A 9757-nucleotide genomic window follows, 5' to 3' on the forward strand; every position below is an offset into this window, starting at 1 on the left:
TCACCATTCTTTTTCATGGGAGTGTTTATTCAAGGTGAACATCACTCTAAAGAGTGAGCACCTTGGAGGGATGTAGAGCCAGTTACAAAGAATAATGAAGTTCATGATCTTCTGCATCGAGTTCAGAGTGATCTGGATAGGAAGGATTTGGTAAAAATCCAAGAGATTACTAGCAAAAGAATGAAAAGGAAGATGAAGACCTGTTCAGAGAATCTCCTCATACAAGATGACTCATCCCTCCGAAGCATTAGAAACATGATCTTCTCGATCTAGAATTTCCAAGCAAAAAGATGAAGGAATAGAGTACCAAGATCAAAACCTTCTAAGTTAGCCTCGATGATGCTTGACTCCTTGTTATCAGGGCCCCAAAAATCTTCGAACCTCCTCATGGGACTATTCGAGCCATGAGGTTCAGAGGATTGATGCTTGGATAAGGGGCCAGCTTCAGTAGCGGTCCAAGGAATACCCTCAGACCTGGCTTGGGGAGGAGATGGCTAGAACCCTGCCACTTTGACAACTTTCACCTTTGACCTCACTACCGGAAGATACTGAAAAAGCAAAATGGGAAAACAACTATAAAATGAGAACATCGAATAGAGAAATGAACGAAAGAGATGACCAAAGCATGACAAGACAGAAGAAGAAAAGGACTAACTAGTGAAGAACTAAGAAGGCTGCCAGAGTCGGAGAAGGCAATGGCGATGGCAATGACGAGAGTCTCCTTGACGGACGTGGTGGCAAAATGGTGCCGGCAAAGCTCAACTCGGAAAATAAGAGGAAAAGGAAGATTGGAATGCCTATTTAGACCATTGTTCAATGGTCCAGGTTAAAGCCCCCAAACTATTTGATGTTGTCATGTGGCGTAGATCAGGGCCACCCAATCATGCGACTCTTCATCATACCTCCACTATGCCCAACTACATAGGCTGATCCACGAGAGACACAGTCAGGCTTATCAACATTTGACATGAGGCAAGTCATGATAGGCTAAATACAACCACTGAATACCACCATTTTCGAGTTATTATGCCACTCTACCTCGAGTTACCTATCCCTTATAATTGCAGTGGAGTTCATGAAGTGATGCATTAATGTGGCCTCAAAATCCTTTCTATCAAATGCTCTGTGCTGGGTGACCTGACTCATGGGATAAGCTAAAGACCAAGGCCTAGGTACATGCAAGTTGAATGATTCATCAGACGAGTAAAAGGCCGAGGTTTATGCCAAAGGCCACTACTTCCTCCATCCAAAGCAACTACTCTAGGCTCGAAAGTGGGAGGCAAGTGTTGTATGAGGGTACCACCTGACCTCAATCTTTCTCTTCGAACCAACACCGACCACCCACTTCGGTTCCTCCAAAATTAGGATCGGGCAGCTATAGGGGAATTAACCTATTTCCTCAGCCTTAACCCAATAACTTGGTCAGGCTCATACCAACCCCATGGTCAAATTTCAGTTGATGACTCATGGAGAATCTCAAGGTGTTGGACTATTTTAGGGAAGAATGTTGATTGACAAAAACTCACTCAAATCTCAGGCAATTATAAGGGAATGTGGCATGTTAGTTAATACCACTTATTATCCACTATCCATGATCAATACAATCGTGGGTCCTAAGTCTTCATGGCGGTTATCGATTAATGAGGTAACATACTACTTCCCCCCTTCTATGAAAGAGAAAAAAAAGGACCCTCTGGTAAGCTCTCTAAGACTCTCAAAAAATCAAAAACATCTACTCACTCATTCACCCTCTCACTATTTTTAAAGCTCTGCTAACTTCAGTATTGGAAGATCCTCCATCAGAGAATCTCTAATGATTGATTTTTTTTTCAAGATCTAAAAGCCATCATCCATCCTTGGATATCTGCTGACCACCAAGCCTTAGATCGGCTCGCACCAACCACAGCCACTCTCTCCTTGTATTGGAGCCTTGCGGCAACATTGAACATATATTGGTAAATATCTATGCAATAATTAACTTTCCATTGGCACCGACCACCTCCCAGTGTTGCTGTACTTTTTTGTTTTTTATTTTTATTTTTTTTTTTATTATTTATTACGAGGTCATACCACCTTGGTCATTATCCTTGGTATGCATCCTTGGACACTGCTACTTGACGTTACATTTTTTAGATGGTTCTAGTCAGACTTGGTCATCAGCTGGAGACATAGGCCTATCTGTTGCCCTTGGTCACAAGCATCATCTAAGTGTTCTGTGCTATCTAGATGTCCTGCACTTTCAATGGGGAGACCCTCATCGCTATAGCACCAACTTGGGCCCCTAAAAGGCATAGAGAAGTGGATGACCACACTTTGAGGACCACATCGTTCACCTGCCAACCTCCTAGCTAGACTCAACCTGGTGACAACAACTGATGACTCTCGAAGACCTCAGGATGTAGAGCCATTACTAGAAGAATGTGAGCCAACTCTATGTCCCTTAAAAATTGGATGGTTACAGCGGAACTTTCGATGGTTACAACCAAACATGGCACACAACTTAACGTCATTAATCACCATTACTCACGATAGATTGTGAGCCATAATTCTTTGGATAGTTACTGGTGATTGAGGTAACATATCTCTCCTCCCCTCTATAAAAGGGGATCATGGAGGACCCTTGAATAAGTTTTTCTTAAGCTAAAAAGATCTTACTTGCTGCTTTTCTCTCTCTTATTCTCAAAGCTTCAACTAACTTAAGCTTCAAAGGATCCTCCATTGGAGAATCCCTGGTGACTAGACTTCTTACAGGTTTCAAGGAGCACCCAAATCCTCCTCGAATCACCATCGAACACCTTCATTGTCCTTGGATCACTACCGACCTCAGCTACTCATCCTTGGTATGAAGCATTACAGTAATAGATTAGTGCTAGAGGAAGCATCCGTAACTCAATTATAAATTAGGAGAGAGAAAAATGGCAAGACACAATAACTCCACCACTTCCTGCTGATGGTCAACACAACAAAGCCGAGATGGAGCCACCCAGCTGTCTGTTGAGAAATATGTCCCAAAAGTCAATCGTCAACTTGTTGACAATTAAGCAATCTTGTATTGTAATTGATTTATTAATAAATAAAATATATTTTTGATATTTTTATCATAATTTTTATCTTCTAATGAACTCCGTTGTTGTGATGAAATCCTTAGGACTATTTAGGTTCGATAAAAAGAGAATTTATCGATTAGTTCTTAAAACTGTTCACGATCAAATGATAGGCTGTTAATAAGGATGATAGCTTCTATCGAGCATAGGTCACTGTAGGCCATTTGGGTTGGTTATCCTCTTAACCAAAGAGTGTAGAGATACTGGTATGGCATATAGGTGAGATGTGAGGATACATCATCATTGAACATGACCAACTCCAGAGCATTCTACTATCGAGAATGTCTCTGATGGGATATAGGTATAAGTATCCCTTAGACTTGAGATCACCTCAATGACTTGCAAGCAACTCACTGTGCTTTAGTACTAGACTAACTGAATTTCTAATTCAGTGACGGAAGGCTTCTAGGCATAGTCAAGTACTTGTGAAGTTAGAGTATGATCAAGATGGAATTGACCACTCTAAGAGTTGGAGAAGAATGAGTTGCTGTATTTGAATTTAGCAAAACTTTGGCCAGGATAATCTATTAGATAGATTTGATATTTTGAAATACAATGTGGACAACCTGATCAGAGTTGATAGTTGAACTCTGAGGTGTCCTATGAGCATTTTGATCAAGAAGATGAATTATATGAAATCTATATCCGTATGGGTTCTAAGGATGTTGTTCTACACATTCGACCTATCCGACCGTCGGATACTGTTGGTGCAAAAATCTGCCTGCACCGGAGAAGCTGGAGTCACGGTCGCCGTTGGGACCTGCAAAAGAATACCGGAGGTGGGGTTGCTCCGGCAAGACCCTCCGACGCTCAAGTTAGTTCTCTGCCTCAACAAGAATGGAGTGCTCGAACGAAAATTTTAGCAGAGTTTCTAGGTAAAAATGAGAGCTTAGAGAATAACGTATCTGGGGTCCCCTTTTATAAGCAGAGGGGGCAGCAAGCTGATAGTGACATCTGTAACCGTCTAGTAGTGGGGTGCCCAGGGTCAAGCAAATTTGTTGCGAAGAGTAGTGGAGTAGACCCATGGCTATTACCGAAGCACGCCACGTGGAGTCTGCCGTAGGGAGTGGAGTGGCGTCCGTTGTCGCGACTTGCCAGGGGATGGAAGAATCATGCGATATCTGTCACAAGAAGTGGAGCAGTGCTGTGGCCGTTAATGCGGCCTGCCAGGGAGTAATGAAGCCGCGTAGGATCCGCCGCAGGGAGTAATGGAACCGCGTAGGATTTGTCGAAGGGAGTGGAGCAGAATTGTGACCGTTACTACAGCCTGCCAGGGAGTCCAGATTTGTCGGCTGAAGTTCGGTTGGAGTCTGTAGCTGGAGAGAGGTGGCTAGCTATCCGTCTGAGAGGAGCTTGGAGTTCGACTCTCGTAGGAGTCCGGGCGGAGCCTACAGGTGTAGTCGTGGGAGAGGTCCGGCTCCCATAGGAGTTCGGATGAAGCTTATCTACAATTAGAGTCAGAGATGAAGTTCGGCTCCCGTAGGAGTCCGGATGAAGTTTACCTGTAGCTGGAGTCGTGAGCGGAGTTCGACTCCCGTAGGAGCCCGGGCGAAGCCTGCAGGGGAAGTCATGGGTGAGGTTCGGCTCCCGTAGGAGTCCGGACGGAGTCTGTAGGTGAAGTCGTGGGCGAGGTCCGGCTCTCGTAGGAGTCCGGATGAAGCTTGCCTGCAATTAGAGTCAGGGATGAAGTCCGGCTACCGTAGGAGTCCGGACGAAGTTTACCTGCAGCTGGAGTCAGGGACGAAGTCCGGCTCCCGTAGGAGTCCGGACGAAGTTTACCTACAGCTGGAGTCGTGAGCGGAGTCTGGCTCCCGTAGGAGCCCGGGCGGAGCCTGCAGGTGAAGTCGTGGGTGAGCTCCGGCTCCCGTAGGAGTCTGGACGGAGTCTGCAGGTGAAGTCATGGGTGAGGTCTGGCTCTCGTAGGAGTCCGGATGAAACTTTCCTGCAATTAGAGTCAGGGACGAAGTCTGGCTCCCGTAGGAGTCCGGATGAAGTTTACCTGCAGCTGGAGTCAGGGATGAAGTCCGACTCCCGTAGGAGTCCGGACGAAGTTTACCTGCAGCTGGAGTCATGAGCGGAGTCCGGCTCCCGTAGGAGCCCGGGCGAAGCCTGCAGGTGAAGTCGTGGGTGAGGTCTGGCTCTCGTAGGAGTCCGGATGAAGCTTGCCTGCAATTAGAGTCAGGGACGAAGTCCGACTCCCATGAGAGTCCGGACGAAGTTTACCTGCAGCTGGAGTCGGGGATGAAGTCTGGCTCCCGTAGGAGTCCGGACGAAGTTTACCTATAGCTGGAGTCGTGAGTAGAGTCCGGCTCCCGTAGGAGCCCGAGCAAAGCCTGTAGGTGAAGTTGTGGGTGAGGTCCGGCTCCCGTAGGAGTCTGGACGGAGTCTGCAGGTGAAGTCATGGGCGAGGTCCGGCTCTCGTAGGAGTCCAGACGAAGATTGCCTGCAATTAGAGTCAGGAATGAAGTCTGGCTCCCGTAGGAGTCCGGACGAAGTTTACCTGTAGCTGGAGTCGGAAACGAAGTCCGACTCCCATAGGAGTCCGGATGAAGTTTACCTGCAGCTAGAGTCGTGAGCGGAGTCCGGCTCCTATAGGAGCCCGGGCGGAGCCTGTAGGTGAAGTCGTGGGTGAGGTCTGGCTCCCGTAGGAGTCCGGACGGAGTCTGCAGGTGATGTCGTGGGCGAGGTCCGGCTCTCGTAGGGGTCCGGATGAAGCTTGCCTGCAATTAGAGTCAGGGATGAAGTCCGGCTCCCGTAGGAGTCCGGACGAAGTTTACCTGCAGCTGGAGTCAGAAATGAAGTCCGGCTCCCGTAGGAGTCCGAACGAAGTTTGCCTGTAGCTGGAGTCGTGAGCGGAGTCTGGCTCCCGTAGGAGCCCGGGCAGAGCCTGCAGGTGAAGTCGTGGGTGAGGTCCGGCTCCCGTAGGAGTCCGGACGGAGCGAAGAATCCGGTCGACGCTGGCGGGGTCCTGTCCGTCGGCAAAACTTGAGAGTGTGGCGGAGGTCGAAATTTAGTTGGATCCCCGGAGGGTTACTCCCATCACAAATTTCGGTTAGGGGGTATTTTATACCCAACACCAGTCCCCCTACTTTCGAGTTCGAATCTCGAATGAAGGAAGTACAGAAAGATTGTCACAGTCAAAGTTTCTCCTTCGATGTTCGCACGCGATCGTTCTCAGATATTTTGGTATTTAATGCGCGCATGCTGGAGTCTTTTTCCGATTAGGGCGACCCGAAGAGCCTTTTCGGAACTCCCACCAGGGCGTGATCCAAAGCGTCACACCATGAAAGTCTGCGAATGGTCAACCCTAGGTCGCGGTGAGTGGGACACGCGGTGAGCACTGGTTGGCCTAGGGACACCTGCCACCATAATTGTGCCAGGCTCCATTGCCTATTTAAGCCCCCACCTCTTCTCCAGAGGCTTCACTTCGCCTGAGGGATGACAACTTTCCTTCGCCTGAGAGCTTAGCCACTCAACCACTCCATCGGTGCCCCTTCCAGCTCCGAGCGTCCCTCGCGTTGGTCCTCGCCATCTCCGTCAGCTCTCCACCGCCTCCAGTCCCCCGAGTCTCTTCACGGGGCTCCCCTGCATGGGCCTCCGCACCGGAGGCCAATCTCCAGATGACGCCACGGGCTAAGAAGAGTACAAGGAGTAGAACAGCAGTCTGCGAATTTTTCGATCGTCGAACTGCCACTGAGGGTTCCCGCCGCCTTAAAGGGGGCTCGAGGGAGAATTCCTTCAACAACAGGGGTTTAATAACGGGGACAACCGGTGAGGACGTTCCGCCTGAGAACTTCGGAGTAGCCGAACGGGGCGACACCGGTCAAGGGGGCAGAGTCATCGTCACAAGCCGTGGCGGGATCCTTGATGCCGTCGGGGCCGAGGGACCAGAAGCGGTCGGTGCCGATGGTGGGACAGCAGAACTTGTTGCGGGGATGGTGGAAGTAGCGCATGCCGACCTTACCGGAACACCCAGGATAGTGGTTGTCATGGAGCACATGGCGGTGGCGTATGCCTTCAGTGCCACCGCTGCCTCTGGGGTGATTCCGGTTCTTCTTGAAATAGGTCGTCATCGCCGCTGTCGTTGCCCTTGCTGCCCCTGGAATCTATCCCATCCTTTTCCCCTTAGGGTTGGGATTTCGGAGGTGGAGCGGAACGAGGCGGGGGGCGAGAGCCGAGAGGCTTGTCACACATGCTGGAAAATACTGCTGGGAAGGATAGAACCTAGAAGAGAAGTCTACAGCTCGAAGTAGCCTTCGGTGCATCCCTTTCGAGTCTTGTAATAATGTTTTCTTTTTTCGGTCCTCCGGGTCTTGTAACGTTCATCGAGAAATGAGAAGGAGATTTTGTTACTTCGTTTGTGCTTGCCGAACTTCCTTTCTTTACCATTGCTGTGGTTGTATTCCCTTCTCTTTACTTCTCTCTTCTCTCTCTTTTTTTTTTTTTTTTTTTTTGACGTCGTCCATAGGTTGCCGGTAGTGGTCACGTTGGCTCGCCTTTCAGTTGTCCTTCTCCTTCAACTAATGGCTCTGATTGCCATCGTATCGACCCATCCTTTTCGTCCATGGCCGCAGATTTGTCCGGGGCCACTCGGGTTTGGTGCCCCCATCAGGGCTCGGGCTCGAAGGTCTGATCTTTCATCGCCCCGAGGAAGTCTCATCTCGGGCTCGTGCTGAGGGCTTCCTTGAGAGCTGGGGTCCCTGATAAGAACCCCAATCCTTACTGAGATGGGGTTCTCTGCATCTTCGATGCTGTTTGTTTTTCATTCATCACTGACGTGGTCCATCGCCTTCCTTTTTAGCCCCTCTTCCCTTTTCCTTTTTTGTTTGGAATTTTTCCTCCGCTCTTGGTGGGGCTACGGGAGTTCGACTCCCGTAAGTTAAGTCGGGGCGGAGTCCGGCTCCCGTGGGAGTCCGGACGGAGTTTGCAGGTGAAGTTGTGGGCGAGGTCCGGCTCTCGTAGGAGTCCGAACGAAGCTTGCCTGCAATTAGAGTCAGGGATGAAGTCTGGCTCCCGTAGGAGTCCGGATGAAGTTTACCTGCAGTCGGAGTCGTGAGCGGAGTCCGGCTCCCGTAGGAGCCCGGGCAGAGTCCTGTTGCGAAGGGGCCACTGGGGAAGGTCCCCCCTTTTTCTCTCCTGGTCTTGAACGACCAAACTTTAATTGATGCTGGGATGAGGTCCTTTCCCTATTTCTGTCGTAACAAGTTCTATCCCAGGTTAGGACGAGGTCCTCCTCTTGTCTCTAACACGACCGTAGGCGTACATATGGGCGTTGCTGGGCCCTTCTCCCCTTCCGGTCTGAAGAGAATCGGGCCTTCGACTTTGCTCAAGTTAGGGCGAGGTTCTCCTCCTGTCCCTAATAGGGCTGTGGGGGCACATATGGGCGTTGCAGGGCCTCTCCCCCCATCCGATCTAAAGAGAACTGGGCCTTCGACTTTGCTCAAGTTAGGACGAGGTTCTCCTCCTGTCCCTAACAGGGCTGTGGGGGTGCATATGGGCATTGCAGGGCCTCTCCCCCCATCCGGTCTAAAGAGAACTGGGCCTTCAACTTTGCTCAAGTTAGGGTGAGGTTCTCCTCCTGTCCCTAACAGGGCTGTGGGGGCGCATATGGGCATTGTAGGGCCTCTCTCCCCATCCGATCTAAAGAGAACCGGGCCTTCGACTTTGCTCAAGTTAGGGCGAGGTTCTCCTTCTGTCCCTAACAGGGCTGTGGGGGCGCATATGGGCATTACAGGGCCTCTCTCCTCATCCGATCTAAAGAGAATCGGGCCTTCGACTTTGCTCAAGTTAGGACGAGTTTCTCCTCCTGTCCCTAATAGGGCTGTGGGGGCGCATGTGGGCGTTGCAGGGCCTCTCCCCCCATCCGGCCTAAAGAGAATCGGGCTTTCGACTTTGTTGAGGTTCCCCCCTTGCTTCTGATACAGTTCGTTTGGGTTGTCCTGTCGATGTAAGATAGTGCCAAAGGGGGAAGACATGTAGATATATAACTTTTAATTAAGATAAAGTTATTGGTAGTACATCCATAAGTTTTTCGAGCTCCATGGTCGTGGGAGGTCGGCTCCTCCGAGCTCCTTAAGATAATTAGTTCCGGGCCGGACTACTTCTTTGACCTCATACGGGCCTTCCTAGTTTGGGGCGAGCTTCCCTCGATCCTGAGGTTGCGAGACAGTGGCTCGTCAAAGCACTAGATCTCCTGCTCTAAAGACTTTGTTCTTGACCCAAAAATTGTAATAGCGAGCGACTTTCTGTCTGTAGGCTATCATTCGAACCTGAGCTACCTCCCACCTTTCTTCCAGCAGGTCGAGGTTGGCTTTAAGACCTTGCAAATTTTGATGTTCGTCGAATGCCACGACTCGTGCCGACGGGAGTTTAAGCTCGATGGGAATGACGGCTTCCATTCCGAAGGCTAAAGCAAAGGGGGTCTCCCCTGTGGGCAGTCTTTGAGTAGTTCGATACGCCCACAGCACATGATAAAGTTCGTCCGCCCAAGTTCTCTTTGCCTTTTCGAGCCTTGTCTTAATCCCCTGCAAAAGGATCATGTGAAGTTGTGGGAGATGTTTAGATCTTCACAGAATTCGACGAAGCTTGCTCCCGTGAATTACCGTCCATTATCAGTGATTAGGGTCCTAGGTAGACCGAACTTGCATACGATC

Source organism: Elaeis guineensis, chromosome 9, assembly GCF_000442705.2.
Source record: "Elaeis guineensis isolate ETL-2024a chromosome 9, EG11, whole genome shotgun sequence".
Lineage (NCBI taxonomy): Eukaryota > Viridiplantae > Streptophyta > Magnoliopsida > Arecales > Arecaceae > Elaeis > Elaeis guineensis.